General features: G+C 44.8%; 1 protein-coding gene across 9 annotated transcripts in view; it reads right to left on the bottom strand.

The window, feature by feature from the left end:
- The window catches only part of LOC144754443 (F-box only protein 6-like), a 189,597-nt gene extending 181,188 nt beyond the window's left edge, over window positions 1-8,409 (bottom strand). For 4 of the 9 annotated variants that reach the window (XR_013594725.1, XM_078642219.1, XM_078642226.1 and 1 more), the window contains exon 1: window positions 2,794-2,905. The gene's annotated coding sequence lies outside the window, so the exon portion shown is untranslated. Of the gene's footprint in view, window positions 1-2,793; window positions 2,911-8,175 lie in introns of those variants that run through there. The other 5 variants (XM_078642224.1, XM_078642222.1, XM_078642223.1 and 2 more) reach the window with 4 other exon arrangements.
- Window positions 8,410-13,645: the final 5,236 nt, after the last annotated feature.

Here is a 13,645-nt window from a genome sequence, read left to right as displayed (position 1 = left end):
TACGTATCCCTCCAGATTACCCAGCTGATCTCTAAAAACACCCTTACCCCCTTCCAGGATGTCTACCACAGAGAGATCATCTACCACCATGACCTGTTCTACTGCATGTGGGTCAATTTTGATATGGAGGTCAAACTGGTGATACCACCCTAAGATTGGAGGTCCTGATTCTGCTACATATACCTTACCCCTCACGGATCTTCCTTTAAAAACAATCACTGTTGCCATGTAACCAAGTATGTCTATCTTTTCCCCTTGATAACCCCCTGGATTTATATCTTTTGGCAACAGCTTCTTATTTGGCCACTCCTGTTTGAACATTTTTTTTGGTATGATAGTATATAGTGACCCCGAGTCAACCATCAAGTCAACTTTTTTATCACCAATGACAAACCCAGCCTTAGGCCTGTTTTTCCTCCTATCGTCTAAATTATGAGATTCAGTGAGAAGAATTTCTCCATCCTCCCCACCACCGCAAGATGAAGGTTCAACACACAAGATCCTATCAGGCTTGTAAGAGCATTCATATGTACTAGACTCATCTGATAACATTGCCACCTTTCCCTTGTTGGCATCCCTGCACATTCTTTCAAAGTGACCCCTCCGGCCACACTTTCTGCATTCCTTCCCAATGGCCCAACACTGCTTCGAGTCGGAAGTGTGGTAAGCACTGCCACACTTTCCACACACTTTGTTCCCGAATCTACTTGGATATGCTCTACCCCTGTTAGCATTCTTCACACCTTTAAACTTGCTAGAGGCAGCTACATCCCCTTCACAACCCTCTACAACAGATGTTTCACCTTCACAAGACATGCTAACTTTGTTGTCCCTACGATCCATTTCTTTCATGCAAGAGTCTGACTCCTCTATTATTTTTGCAATATCAATTGCATCCTTGAGAGAGGGGTCCTTTGCGGCCCATAAACGTTCCTGAATCTTCCTGCTTCTACACTGAACGATAAGTTGGTCTCTGATCATTTCTTCAGTCATGGGGCCAAATTTGCACTTCAAAGAAAGTTCGCGAAGTCTTGTGACGAAGTCATCAATTGACTCTCCAACTCTCTGTGGCTGGGTATAAAACTTGTACCTTCTCAACGCTATGTTTGTTTCCTTAGCAAATCTCAATTCTAGCCTTTTTCGTGCCTCCTCGTAGGCATCCTCAATGGGTTGACCTTGCTCATTTTTTGCAACAGGCAAATATTTAAAAATATGTTGTCCTTCTTTGCCTAAGTTAGTAAGCAGAATTGCCTTTTTCCTGTTGCTGCTGTAGTCCAGCGCATCCAAGGCTTCCAAGTAATTATCGAACACTTCGATCCACTCATCCCACTCTATGCTTGGATTCCCTGGCTGATTGAGAAAGTGAGGAGGCATAGACACTGCAGATACATCAAGAGCACTTACATCCATTTTAACTCAAATGTATGCTCCCAACCAATTCAAATGTCTTATTTCTAGGCACTGTCATATATAAGATTCTGTCCTTAGGCAAATGTGTTTTCTCAAAATTATGTGGCCAACATATACCACAATTTACCATGAGCTGGCGCCTAAGACTTACTGCTCTTTTCTGTTAAATGTGCCAATTACACGTGAATGTGAATACAAGACAGAGCGTAGTTTATTCACCTCGCAATTTCTTATTTTCTATGTCAGTTTCATGCCAGAAGACTCGTGCTGCTTTTCATGCTCGGCTGCGCAGAGTGCTTAGATTCAATTACCGGGCTCTGCTTCCCTTCACGCTTCACTCGCGTGAAATATTTACTTATGACAAAAGGCACGAGCTCTCTATACTCTTCACTGCGCAACAGTTGTTTACATTTAACCAAATGACTCTATTTTGCTTAAACATCTCTCTGCTCGCGCTGTGTCAAACTCGTCATAACACCACTTTCCGCTCCTTACAAATCATGCAAGGTGTTTCCTAACTTTTCTCTCAATATTACATTGGGCATTCCACACTGTCAAAGTTACCAAGCTGGTTCTTCCAGAGTAAACCCACAACAGTGAAAACGTTGTTCATTCAAATGTGTCTCTTTATAATTCAGACATTGCCACGTTAATACACCATCGTCGCTCCACTTAAATGTAATCTTTTCTTTTACACGGAGAGAACGTTATCCTCATTCTCTTTTAAATAACTTCATGCAAAGCATTCTTGTCAGCGCTCCGCTTTTGATCTCTAATCAGCTGTTGCTCTGTCTGGGACAAATCTCTTTCGGTCTCCTCACACCGGCACAGACGCAATTTTCGTTTGTCTGTCCTAACAGCTGTCACACAGATTGCCAGAGACGTAATCTCTCTAGATCTCCTCACACCAGCACAGACGCAATCTCTTACTGTTTCTTCTTCTGCGCTCGTCTTCTCTCTCCGCGTGAAGGCACCCTTTGAAGGTTCACTTGCTTCACCTTTCACGCCTCAATATTCGCTGTATGCCCTGCTGCTCACTGACTGTAGACTGACCCTCGTCGCCAAGAACATGTTGTAGCCACAACATGAGACGGAGAGTGGTGTGTTGATAACAAGCTTTATTAAACATATGCAACAGGACATCAGCGCGCCCGCCGCCTGCAGTCAGCCTGTGAGAACTGACAGCTGGCATCCGGCGCTCAGCATAGAACCTTCGGCATTCCAGCATTCCACGGCGGTGCGTGGAGCGGAATGACGTCACAACACAGTGTTCAACACGGACTACCCCTAAACAAGGGGGTGGGAGAGCGTTCTGACAGTAGCAAGACGGAAAAGCAGCAGAAAAAGTCCTGGCCGTTGCAAAGAAGTACTAGTGCTTCCTACCTCTCGGAATGGAGAGTTTTCCCTCTTGTGCTGCAATGCAGACAGGTCACCAATGAAATGACGCTGCGGACTTTTACTTTCTCTTTTCCCGTGTGAGACAGGTATCGTCAATCTTTTTTTTCAGGGTTTTTTTCAAAACAAGCCCAAGTTCCTGTCAAAAGGCCACTTACTAACTACTTCGTATATAACGAGGGTAGAAAGCTAAACAAAAGAGCATACATAGATGGATCTTGAAAATGTGCCTCTGTGTATATATGGCGTACCTTTAATAAAAGAAAGTCGGCAACGAAATATTACTTTGCATTTCGCGAGCCCACCAAGTGCACTATGAAATATGATACAATTCCTGGATTGTCAGCTAATCTTGCATTGAGGGGCTTGTACTTTTGTTTTTAACTCTTACGTTACCAGTTCAAAACCCAGTCTACAATGTGCTGTTGGCAGGGCCAACCTTGGGCATGGGAAAGTTTGTCAACCGATTAGGGGCTTGCCCTGGCTGTTAGGTAAAATGCCTGAATAGACCTCAGTGTAGTGCTTAATTTGTAAAATATGCAGTGCAGGTGCTCAAATATTTGTTGGAGGCCACACCTACTTTCCTCTGGCTCCACCCTCTTCCTCCACTGGCTCCACCCACTTACTATATTAGCTCCAACCACATCCTCAACTGGCAATGCTAAAAGTCAGATGTAATACCTGATCTGAATTTCAGCAAGGGAGCCTTCCTCATAGTAAGGTTTTGATAGGTGGTTTCCTACCCTGTGACATTTTTGAAAAAGATTAAATGAAAGGTGCATTTAAAGCAAAATTTTGGAATTAATTAGCTAAAATCACTAAAGCATTGAAAAGGGGCAATTTCAGTGCTCTATGTGCTGATTTGGGTAAAGGACAAAACTGGGGTATGCCATTTTTTACAGTCTATGCGTTCAAAGATACAACTTTTACGTAGCTTAGGTGTCAAATTAATTCAAAATTTTGTGAAAGCACTCTAAACAGATAAACTGAATAAAATAATGCAATACACTTGAATGCGTCAGTCACTGCTACTTTCAGTGGCCGAAGGGGTTGGGGTTCATAAATAGTAGAATATTCTGTTAAAGTGATTACTTTAAGAGAAACAATTAAAAAAAGATGTTTACCAATTGGGCTTTTTACTATAACTTACTACCCTGTAGCTATGTGTGCAATTATTAGACATTCAGAATAGTTTTGTTAGACTAGTCCCCACACAGTGCGTACCAAGCCGGCTTAACGACTGCTAGAGGTGTTGAGGGCGGGAGGGGTGGGGAATTCTCAGCTCAAGAACATTTCGTAAATGATCTTTTGACCGGACATAAGCACTCAGGCCAGAAAGCATGGGAATGTCACACATAAGCATTCAGGCCGGAAAGCATGGAAACGCCACACAAGTACCCAGGCCGGAAAGCATGGAAATCTCACACTGTACTCTGACCAGGAAGCATGGAAATGTCACACAAAAGTACCCAGGCCAGAAAGCATGGAAATGTCACACAAAGGCACCCAGGCCAGAAAGCATGGAAATGTCACAGAAAGGCATCCAGGCCAGAAATCGTGGAAACGTCACACAATGGCACCCAGAAAATAAATAATGGAAACGTCACACAGTCAACCAACCAGGCCAGAAAGCATAGAAACAGCACACAAAGGCACTCAAGCTAGAAAGCATGAATTCAGATTTTAAAACATAACAGCATTGTTAGGGGTTCTTCTCTTCAATAGGAATTGATTTCTACCCACATTAACCCTTTTTGCATCATTAGGATAATGAAAGATTGGCCAAAAAAATAGCTCTAATACATAACTTGCCATTTGCATGCAGCTCTTTGATGACAGACTAGTGAATAGCTTGCTGTTCTAGGATAGGATTTTAACTTACAAACTGCAAGTAACAAAAGGACCTCTCCGACAGAAGCAGTAACACACTGACCTATTTGACATTAGGTGCACTTACTGATCTGCATAGTAAACGTTCTTTGCAGCAGGTATACAACCCTGTCCCTGGCCTGTACTACCTTTCAAGGAGTCACAGCTTCCCCTAGACAAAGCTCCTGCCTCTCTCCAGGTAGAGACGATTAATCACCAGTTATCTTGACATTTTAATGTATGCCTGAATATTACTGGAGCCCAGGAACTCGGCAGCAGCTGCTTTTAAAACAAGAATATACTGGCAAACTGACCCTCCCGCCCCCATAGTGTTACATGAAGAATGAAACAGATCTTCGCTGAGGGATCTGTGTTACATGGATGGAAGAATGAAACAGATTGGAAGAGTGAAACAGAGCTTGGCTGAGGGATCTGGGTTACATGGAAGAACAGAACTGAGCTTGGCTGAGGGATCTGTGTTACAAGGAAAAGATAAAGAGAGCTTAGGTGAGGGAATCTGTAACAAGGAAGAGGAAAACAAAGGTTAACTTAAGCAGGGGATCTTTGTTACAAGGAAGACTGAAACAGAACTTGGGTGAAGCCCAGGGTTACGTGGATTAGTGAAAAGAGATTGTGGAGAGATCTGTGTTACATGGGGAAAAGCAAAGTGGACAGATTTGTAAAGAATTTACTAGACACACAAAATCATGGCTCTGGATTATTAAAGGCTTAATTGGTCGCAAATTGAAGCTTTCAATGATGTTTAAAGATTTCAAGGAACCGCTGCAACATTTCTCACTGACCTCTTATACCTTGCCCAGAACAAGAGAAGTCTTGCTATGCACGCTAAGTCTCTGGTGCTCGAGTATGCAGCAGCTGCCATCTCTCAGCCACATCTCTTCCTCATTCCCGTCCCTTCTTTCCCTCCCTTTCACAGACCATTGTCACTCCATCACTGCCTATATTTACCTTTCCTCCTCTCGACCTTACCAAAGCCCCCATCGCTCTTCTATGACTTCCTCTACCCTCTCCATTCCTAGCGAAAAATTTGACAGCTGCAGTGTGGCAGTCAAGACAGTCCCCTCTGAAAGGTGCGCGTGCAGCAGAAAATTGCAAGCCTGAGAAAGAGGAGTAATTAACGCTGACTTCTCTCTTGTGCTGTTTGTCCTGTTTACACCCACCTTTATCCTTGCCTTCAGACTCCCAGCCTCACCTCCACTTTAAGTGGGACACACACTAGCAATCTCTCTTTATTAGGTGGTCATCTGTGAATTTAGTCCATTGTATGTATTATTCACTATTTGTAAAAAGAAAAGAAAAATGATGCTTCCAAATTATCACGTTCAGGTTGATAACAGACTACATGCGATGTTCATCACGGTTACGGCTGGTGGAATAAAATAAGCGATGAACACCTAATAAAGAGAGATTGCTAGGAGAAATAAAGTCAGAGAGAGGCACAGAAAGACAGGGATAGAACTAGAAAGAGGCAGAGAGACAAAACAAAGAGAGATACAGGCAGAGAACAACAACGAAATATTGAGAAATTGCGACAGGCAGAGGGGAGAGAAAGAGAGGGAAAAGGCAAAGAAGCCAAAGATAAGCAGCGACAGGGAGAAGGAAAAGAAAACGGCAGAGGTAGAGTCACCACTAGGGAAAGAGAAAGACCACAAAAGACAGTGAGAGGGAGACACAGGGAGGGCACGAGAGAGGAAGATGGATAGAGACAGAAGGACAAGGTGAAAGGGTGAGCAAGACAGTGAGAGCGAAACAGCGAGGGAAAAGGGAGAGATGGACAGAAAAAGAAAGACAGGGAAAGATAGGGGGATAGAGAAAGGAATGGACATACAAACAGGAAGAGGCATAGGGAACGCCCTAGGGAGAGAGAAAGACAGAGAGACAAGGAGAACAAGACAAGTGGAGATGGAGTGATAGAAAAAGAGGCACACATAAAGGCAGGGTGAGTAATTGAAGTAAATGATGAGAAACTACCTCCCCCCGTTTGCTAACATGTATCTTTCGTTATCCGGGTCTAACACAAGCGAAGACAGAGACATTGTGTGTGTGCTAGGGCTGAGGTCACTGACTGTCACCCCCCCATGGCCGGCGTCAACATCAGTAACCGGAAAAGGAACCCAGAAAACTAGCTGGGTGGAGCCTCCTTTGAGGTACGGAATTGAGTACCTGCTGAGTAGAGTTGCGGGAGGGGCTTATGCATGAAACAAATGTTCTCTGGAAAACAAGGACTGCTACGAGCTCAGGCAGGAGGTTCAGAACTCCTACACTACAATCCAGGGAAAGATTGCCCCGCCAAGATAGGTCTTGTGACCCTTTTCTCTTGCAGCGTCCCCTGGAGTTGCTATCCCTGTGATGGCGGCTGTAATCCAAAAATCAGCATGGATTCATGCTGCGCCTGTCCACACTATGGAACCTCAACTAGATGCCGAAATATGACACTATGGTCAAACAACAAGGGGGATAGAGATGGGGTGTAGGGCTACATCTGAATAGTGGCATTGCTATGACTGGTGGAGGGGGTGGTTGGGGCTGCACTGTGCATGTTCTAGTTGTTCATGGGATTTTAGACTTCAATGTCCTGTATATGTGTGTGGGCCGGCTTGGCCCCGATATATGGCTAAATCCCAATAAAATGTGTTATGAAAAAATATATATATATCTTGAGGGACCTTCTTTGCCCTTACATGGTGGGCACATCTAGCCAAATGGAACTTTAATACTTGTGAGAGGACAGCAACCAATTCTGAACAATCAATGTATATTTGTTTTGCAAAAAGACAACAACAGTTTTAGTTTCGTCAGAAGCGAAGCCTGACATGAACCCACCATGCCCTAAACACGTTCAACTCGGAGGAGAAAAAAAAGAGTGGCTGAAATATGGCTACTTGGCTTACTGTTATTGAATTTTGGGTTCACAAAATCACACTCCAACTGAATGAACATAGTGACAGTTCACCAAAATAAATGTGTGCAAAAAATGACAGAATGACCGAGTTATTGACCGAGTTATTAATCAAACCCAAAATAGTTGCACCGTCTCCTCTCAGTTTCACATTTCAAACATTATGTTCCTTTTATGTTTGTGTGCAAAAAAACCAACCAAGATTCCAGACCGTGAATGTTTGACTCCGTCTCAGGATGTGTGAAAACTTTTGTGTAAATGGAACATTTCAGTAGACAGGCCCCCTAAGCAGTTCTTGAAGTGGTACATCCTCGAGGCAGGCCGCACGCCTCAAAACTCCACAAGCGAGGGGTTGAAGGTGAGGCAGATCGTGGGTATTTTTATGTTTTTACCCAGCATTGTTATAATCCCGTTTACAGCGTTCACAGCACGGATTGACTGTCAGGAGGAACACCGCTCACATTTAATCTTTTAATTCTAGCTCAGAGGAAGCCACTTCAGATTTGCCTGCGCACCCTTATTTATTGGCCGCCCACCGGCCTACTACCCCCCCAGGCCATGTCTCGCTCGCTCGCCCTCACCTGGTGAGCAGAGCTTCTGTCTCTATGTCCCGCAGACTCCCGCTACTGTGAACGGCGGCGTGCGTTTACCTTGAAGGAGTTCGCTGGTGGTCAGTGGGTGCGGCCGTGCGGGTATGCTGGGGCGGGCCGCGGCAAAAAGTGCGCGCGCATTCAACTGCAAAATCTGCGCTCTCGTCGCTGCCTCTGCCGTGCACCCAGCCCCGACAAAGCCCAAGCCCTGCTGCCCAACCCAGTGATCCGCGGCCGGAAGTCTTGAAAGTGAAAGACTAGTGTGAGGAGAAATTGAGAATCAGTCATGTCACGTGACGTCGTCACCAAAGACACAGAGTAAGTGTTTACATGATCAGAACAACCACAACGGTAACCTGGAGGTAACTTAAACACAGCTCACGCTCTCTCTGTGCCTACTGCCAGTGTCATTTTAAATAAATCAATTAACGGTGCACTTAGACTTAATACGTGACTGCCATGGAGCCACTGGTCAACTAAATTTCAAGATGTCACAAAGTCATTAGGCACACTTCAAACACCGCCTGTTATATTCATAAAGCCTAAACTAAATTCTCTGATGTTTAGAGCACCACCACGACTAAATCACATGTGAGGGTATCCAGGCGCTGGCCGGGTACTTGCTGGGATCATTCGAAGAGCTAAGTCTTGAGCCTTTTATGAATTCACGGAGAGAACTCCTGGAAGAGCCAAAATCCCTTATAGAATCACTATACATGCATGTACTCACAAAGGATGATGAACCCTTACCTAAATAGCACATTAGACTTCATAAATGGGTTCTGCATCTAAGACTTGGAAGCTTCCGTAGGTACTACTGTTCACTGGTTGTATAGTTCCCTACTTATGGGTTCCCTAGTGTGGGTGAGGTTATGTCCCTTAAGTCATCGTTTACATTCTCCCTTTGTTAAACTCTCAAATTGTGAGTGGTTGAGCTAAAAATGGTTTAAACGTGTATCTCCTCCCACAGTATTAAAACAGAGGATAGAGCTGCTGACCCTGCTTCTCTTTTCCATCAACATGTTTTGGCACACAGATATTGTCCCTCTGGGGAGAGAAACTTACCTCAGGACTATAGAATTTCTACACAAGAGATGGACAAAAAGGAGAGAACTAGAAAATAAAACTATTCTTGTGGACCTAGAGATAAGGCAAAGGTTTGTATCTTACACAATTAAGAGCTTTTTGACAAGAAGCCCCTGTCTTTGCCAGAGACAACAATAAAAGGATTTGGTTGTCAATCCAAGAAAGGAAAAATGCTGTGGTAGTCGATTCGAGTCCATTAATAGCCTAATTCGGCAAATAAATAAAAAAAAACATATAAGTACAAACATAATAAGATCAGTTAAAAAATGCTGCGGTGGTAGTCAACAAAACTAAATAATCATGGGGTTTGACCCTGAAAGGCTTATTTAGGGGAAGGATCCAAAAATACAATCAAAGCAAATTGCCTACCATTAGCCATAGATATGACATTTAAACAATTCATCACAACATGAACACACAACATGAACACAAATCATATCTGTAATAAGTCTTTTTTCAAAACATCAATCAATCAATCAGGGGGCTTATAAAGCGCGCTACTCGCCCATGAGGGTCTCAAGGCACTGGGAGCGGGGATGGGGGCACATCTCCGGTTCAGTTGAAGAGCCTGGTCTTGAGGTTCTTCCTGAAGGTGTGCAGATTCGTGGAGCGTCTGATGTTTGCTAGGAGCCCGTTCCTGGTCTTGGCTGCGATGTAGGAGAAGGCTCATCCGCCAGCTCTGTTTCTGCGGATGCAGGGGGTTTCTGCCAGGGCGAGGTCGGTGGAGCGGAGATTCCTTTTGGGTACGTGGAAAGACACTCGTTGAGGTATTTGGGTCCGATTTGTGGAGGAATTGGTAGGCGCCGGTGCGATGTTTGAAGGTCACTCTCTTCTCGACGTGGAGCCAGTGGAGGTCTCGTAGGTGTTGGGTCATGTGTTCGTGTCGTGGTGTCCCTAGGACGAGTCTTGCTGCGGCATTCTGGATGGTTTGGCGCTTGTGCAGCAGAGTTCTGGTGATTCCGGCGTAGAGGGCGTTGCCTTAGTCCAGTCTGCTGGTTATGAGTGCGTGGGTGACGGTCTTTCTGCATTGGGGGTTATCTATTTGAAGGTCATTTGGAGGATGCAAAGGCAGTTGAAGGTGGTGGAGGCGACGGAGTTGATCTGGCTGGTCATGGTGAGGGAGCAGTCCAGGATGATGCCAAGGTTCCTTGCGTGGTCTGTAGGGGTGGGTGGACTGCAGAGGGCCACCAGGTGTTGTCCCAGGCCGAGTTGGAGGGTCCTAAGATGAGGACCTCAGCCTTCTCCGAGTTGAACTTCAGGCAGCTGTCTTATCCAGCACGTGATGTCCTTCATTCCCTTCCTGGAAGCCGAGACTGGTGTGTTCTTTATGAGGGAAAGGATGAGCTGGGTGTCCTCGGCGTATGAGACTATACTGAGCCCATGCTGTCTGACGATGGTGGTGAGGGGGGCCATGTAGATGTTGAAGAGCGTGGGGCTGAGCGACGATCCTTGGGGTACTCCACAGTTGATCTCTGTTGGTATGGTATAACTTTATTGCATGATTAATTAAAACCTTTGCAAACGAATAAAACATTAGTTCTCAGGATACGCCTTCTTCTTTAGAAAATGTTAAAGGATTACAAATATGTTGTAAGTCATTAAAATTGCAAAGGAGTAAAAATTTGGAGGTAAAGTAGTTCTTCTTAGTAAAAAAGATAGATCAGCATAGGGCTTGTTCACATTGGCGGATCCACACCAGGCAATGATATTTGTGGAGTCAATGAGCTCACAGCCAGGCCATGCTGGCTGCTGGGAGCTTAGCAACCAGGGAGGTATTCATAAGACTTAATCAAAGCGCTAGTAGAGACGGCTGTTGACCTTGACTCATAAGTAAGATAGCATAGGATAAAGACCGATGACTTGGGGGTCTTCCCGACTTAGCTTAACGTTCGCTTCCTTCATAAACCGAACAAGGCTGCAGGAGAGACGGATAGTGCTGCCCTCAAAACAGGCCTTTACCGCTTCCCTACAAGATCGAACCTGGCTTGCGATCAGGAGCTGTTTGAGGAACTGTCTCCTTTCCGCTCTCAAACCGTTGCAGATGCATAGTAGATGTATTATGTCTTCGTTTAGATTTCCACACAGTCTGCAGCAGTTGGAGGAGGTTATGCGTTTCCTTGGAGGAAGGTGGGGCTTTGCTGGAAGGATTCCCAGCCTCAGATGAAGGAACCGTTCTTTTGTTAATCTTGCGAAACCTGTTCCTAGATATGGCTGGGGCTTTGTTGACAGATAGCTCTGGATTACGAACCAGCCATGGGTTCTCCTACTAAGGGCAGCTTTGTCTTCTGCGAGAGATACGATCTTTACTGATTTATTTACCAGGACCTTAAAACTTTTCTGGGATGGGCACGAGTCCCATAGGTCCTGTAAAGCTAACAGCTTGATTGCTGATTGGAGGTAGGTCTTCGCTGGGCTTTCATTTCTCTTTGAGATTTCCAACCACAGGTGTGAGTTCAATGTGCCCGGCTCGGCCCCCTTTATTTTGAACCAGCAATTGGCGTAGGCCCCTTTCCGTGAAATTTCCTGCTTTAGAAGTCCAAATTCTAATCTTATTTGTGCTGGTGAGGTGAATTGCGGAAGATTGAATATTATTCTCAGGGCCTTGGCAACCACAATGTCCAGGGTGACTTCGTCTCTACCTCTCATTGCTTCGCTTCCGTAGGTGATGGAGGGAAGGAGGCGCGCTCGAAGCACTTCTAGCAAAGGGAGAAGGCTAGGGCCAGTTATTTTTTGCTTGATGTTTTTTAAAGCAACAGCCAATACAGTTCCTCTACCTTTAATGGAGGCTTTCTGTTTAGAAAATGAGCCGTTTCTTTCGAATATGATTCCCAAATACTTGTACTCCTCTAGCGGGACCAGCAGCCGATTGTTCATTGACCATCGAAAATAGGGTTTATTTCGACCTTGGTTTAGTACCATTACTTTGGATTTTTCCAGATTTATGGTCAGCCCATTTTTATCTGCGAAGGTACTTGTGATGTTTATCAGATGCTGGAGGCCGATTGGAGTACGGCTAACTAATAGGAGGTCATCGGCGTACAAGAGGTTTGATAGTGTTAAGCCCCCTAGATTTGGTGCATGATTGTTACATTTGTCCAAGTCAGTGGAAAGATCAGAGACAAAGAGGTTGAACAAGGTTGGGGCCAGTACACAACCCTGCTTCAGCCCTTTGGTAGTAGGAATTTTTCTAGACAGGGTATCTCCTGCTCCAATTTTAATCTGGACCCAAGTATCAGAGTGAAGCAGGATTAGCTGGTTTAGAAGATTTGAAGGGATTCCCCACCTCGCCAGTTTGGCCCAAAGTAGCCCCCTGTCGATGCTGTCGAAAGCTGCCTTGTAATCAATAAAGCAGACGAATAACGGTTTGTTCATTTTTTTGGAGGCGTCAAACAGGAGAGAAAGGGCGAGAATGTTTGTCGAAGTCCCCAGTCCTTCCTGAAACCCAGTTTGATTTATGGGAATTAAGTTTTTTTCCAGAGCCCAAGCTGTGAGTTCATTTAGTAAGATCCCTGCATAGAATTTGGCTTCGATGTCTATTAAGGCGATGAGCCTATAATTTTTTGGGTCTGACATGACACCCCTTTTGTGGATAGGGGATATAATTGACCCTTTCCAAGAGTCAGGAATTCGCTCACTTTCTAGGATGTTATTATAAAGGGGAAGGAGTACTTTACCCCAGTAGATCGAATCCTGCCTAAATAAAATAGTTGGAAGACCGTTAGGGCCAGGGGCTCCGTCTTTGCGTCCTTTCTTGATTCTACCCGCGAGCTGCTTGATTGTGAATTCAATGGGAAGGACCGGTCCTTCAGTCCTTGATTGTTGTTGGTCTTCCATAAAGGTTACCGGGGATTCGAGAGCTTCTGGGTTGAAATGATTCCGTAGGAACTTTGCCCAGATGTCCTCTGTTATATGTGAGCTAATTCCTGGTGCGGATGGATTCTCTAGGGTTCTGATGGTCTGCCAGAACCTGGCACTGTTGTTATTTATTGCGTCATATGTCAGTTTAGCCCATGTTGATTCATCCCTTTCTTTTTTAGCGAGCCAGATTAATTTCTTCTTACGTGCTATAAGGCTCGTTAATTCGGACTGGATATTCTCAGCTGGGTTGTGAGTGCGTAGACTGCGCATTGCCCTGTTGATGTTGGTTTTTAACTCTCTTAATTCGGCAACCTGATGTTGGGAAAGGTGAAGTAAATTGCTTCGTGCCTGATTGCGTGATACGACCCCGGGATTTTTTGGACTTACAGGTCCTTCTCTTGGCTTATTTTCGAACTTGTTTGGATTGAAGCTGTCCATAAAGTTCTCCCATGCTTTTAGGTGGCTGGTACTTAACTGCTTACTCTCCTCCCATCTTTTTTTCGCTAGGGCCTGGAGT

The sequence above is a fragment of the Lissotriton helveticus genome, chromosome 5_1 (assembly GCF_964261635.1).
Source record: "Lissotriton helveticus chromosome 5_1, aLisHel1.1, whole genome shotgun sequence".
Classification (NCBI taxonomy): Eukaryota; Metazoa; Chordata; class Amphibia; order Caudata; family Salamandridae; genus Lissotriton; species Lissotriton helveticus.
This window is presented reverse-complemented; position numbering and strand designations above follow the sequence as displayed.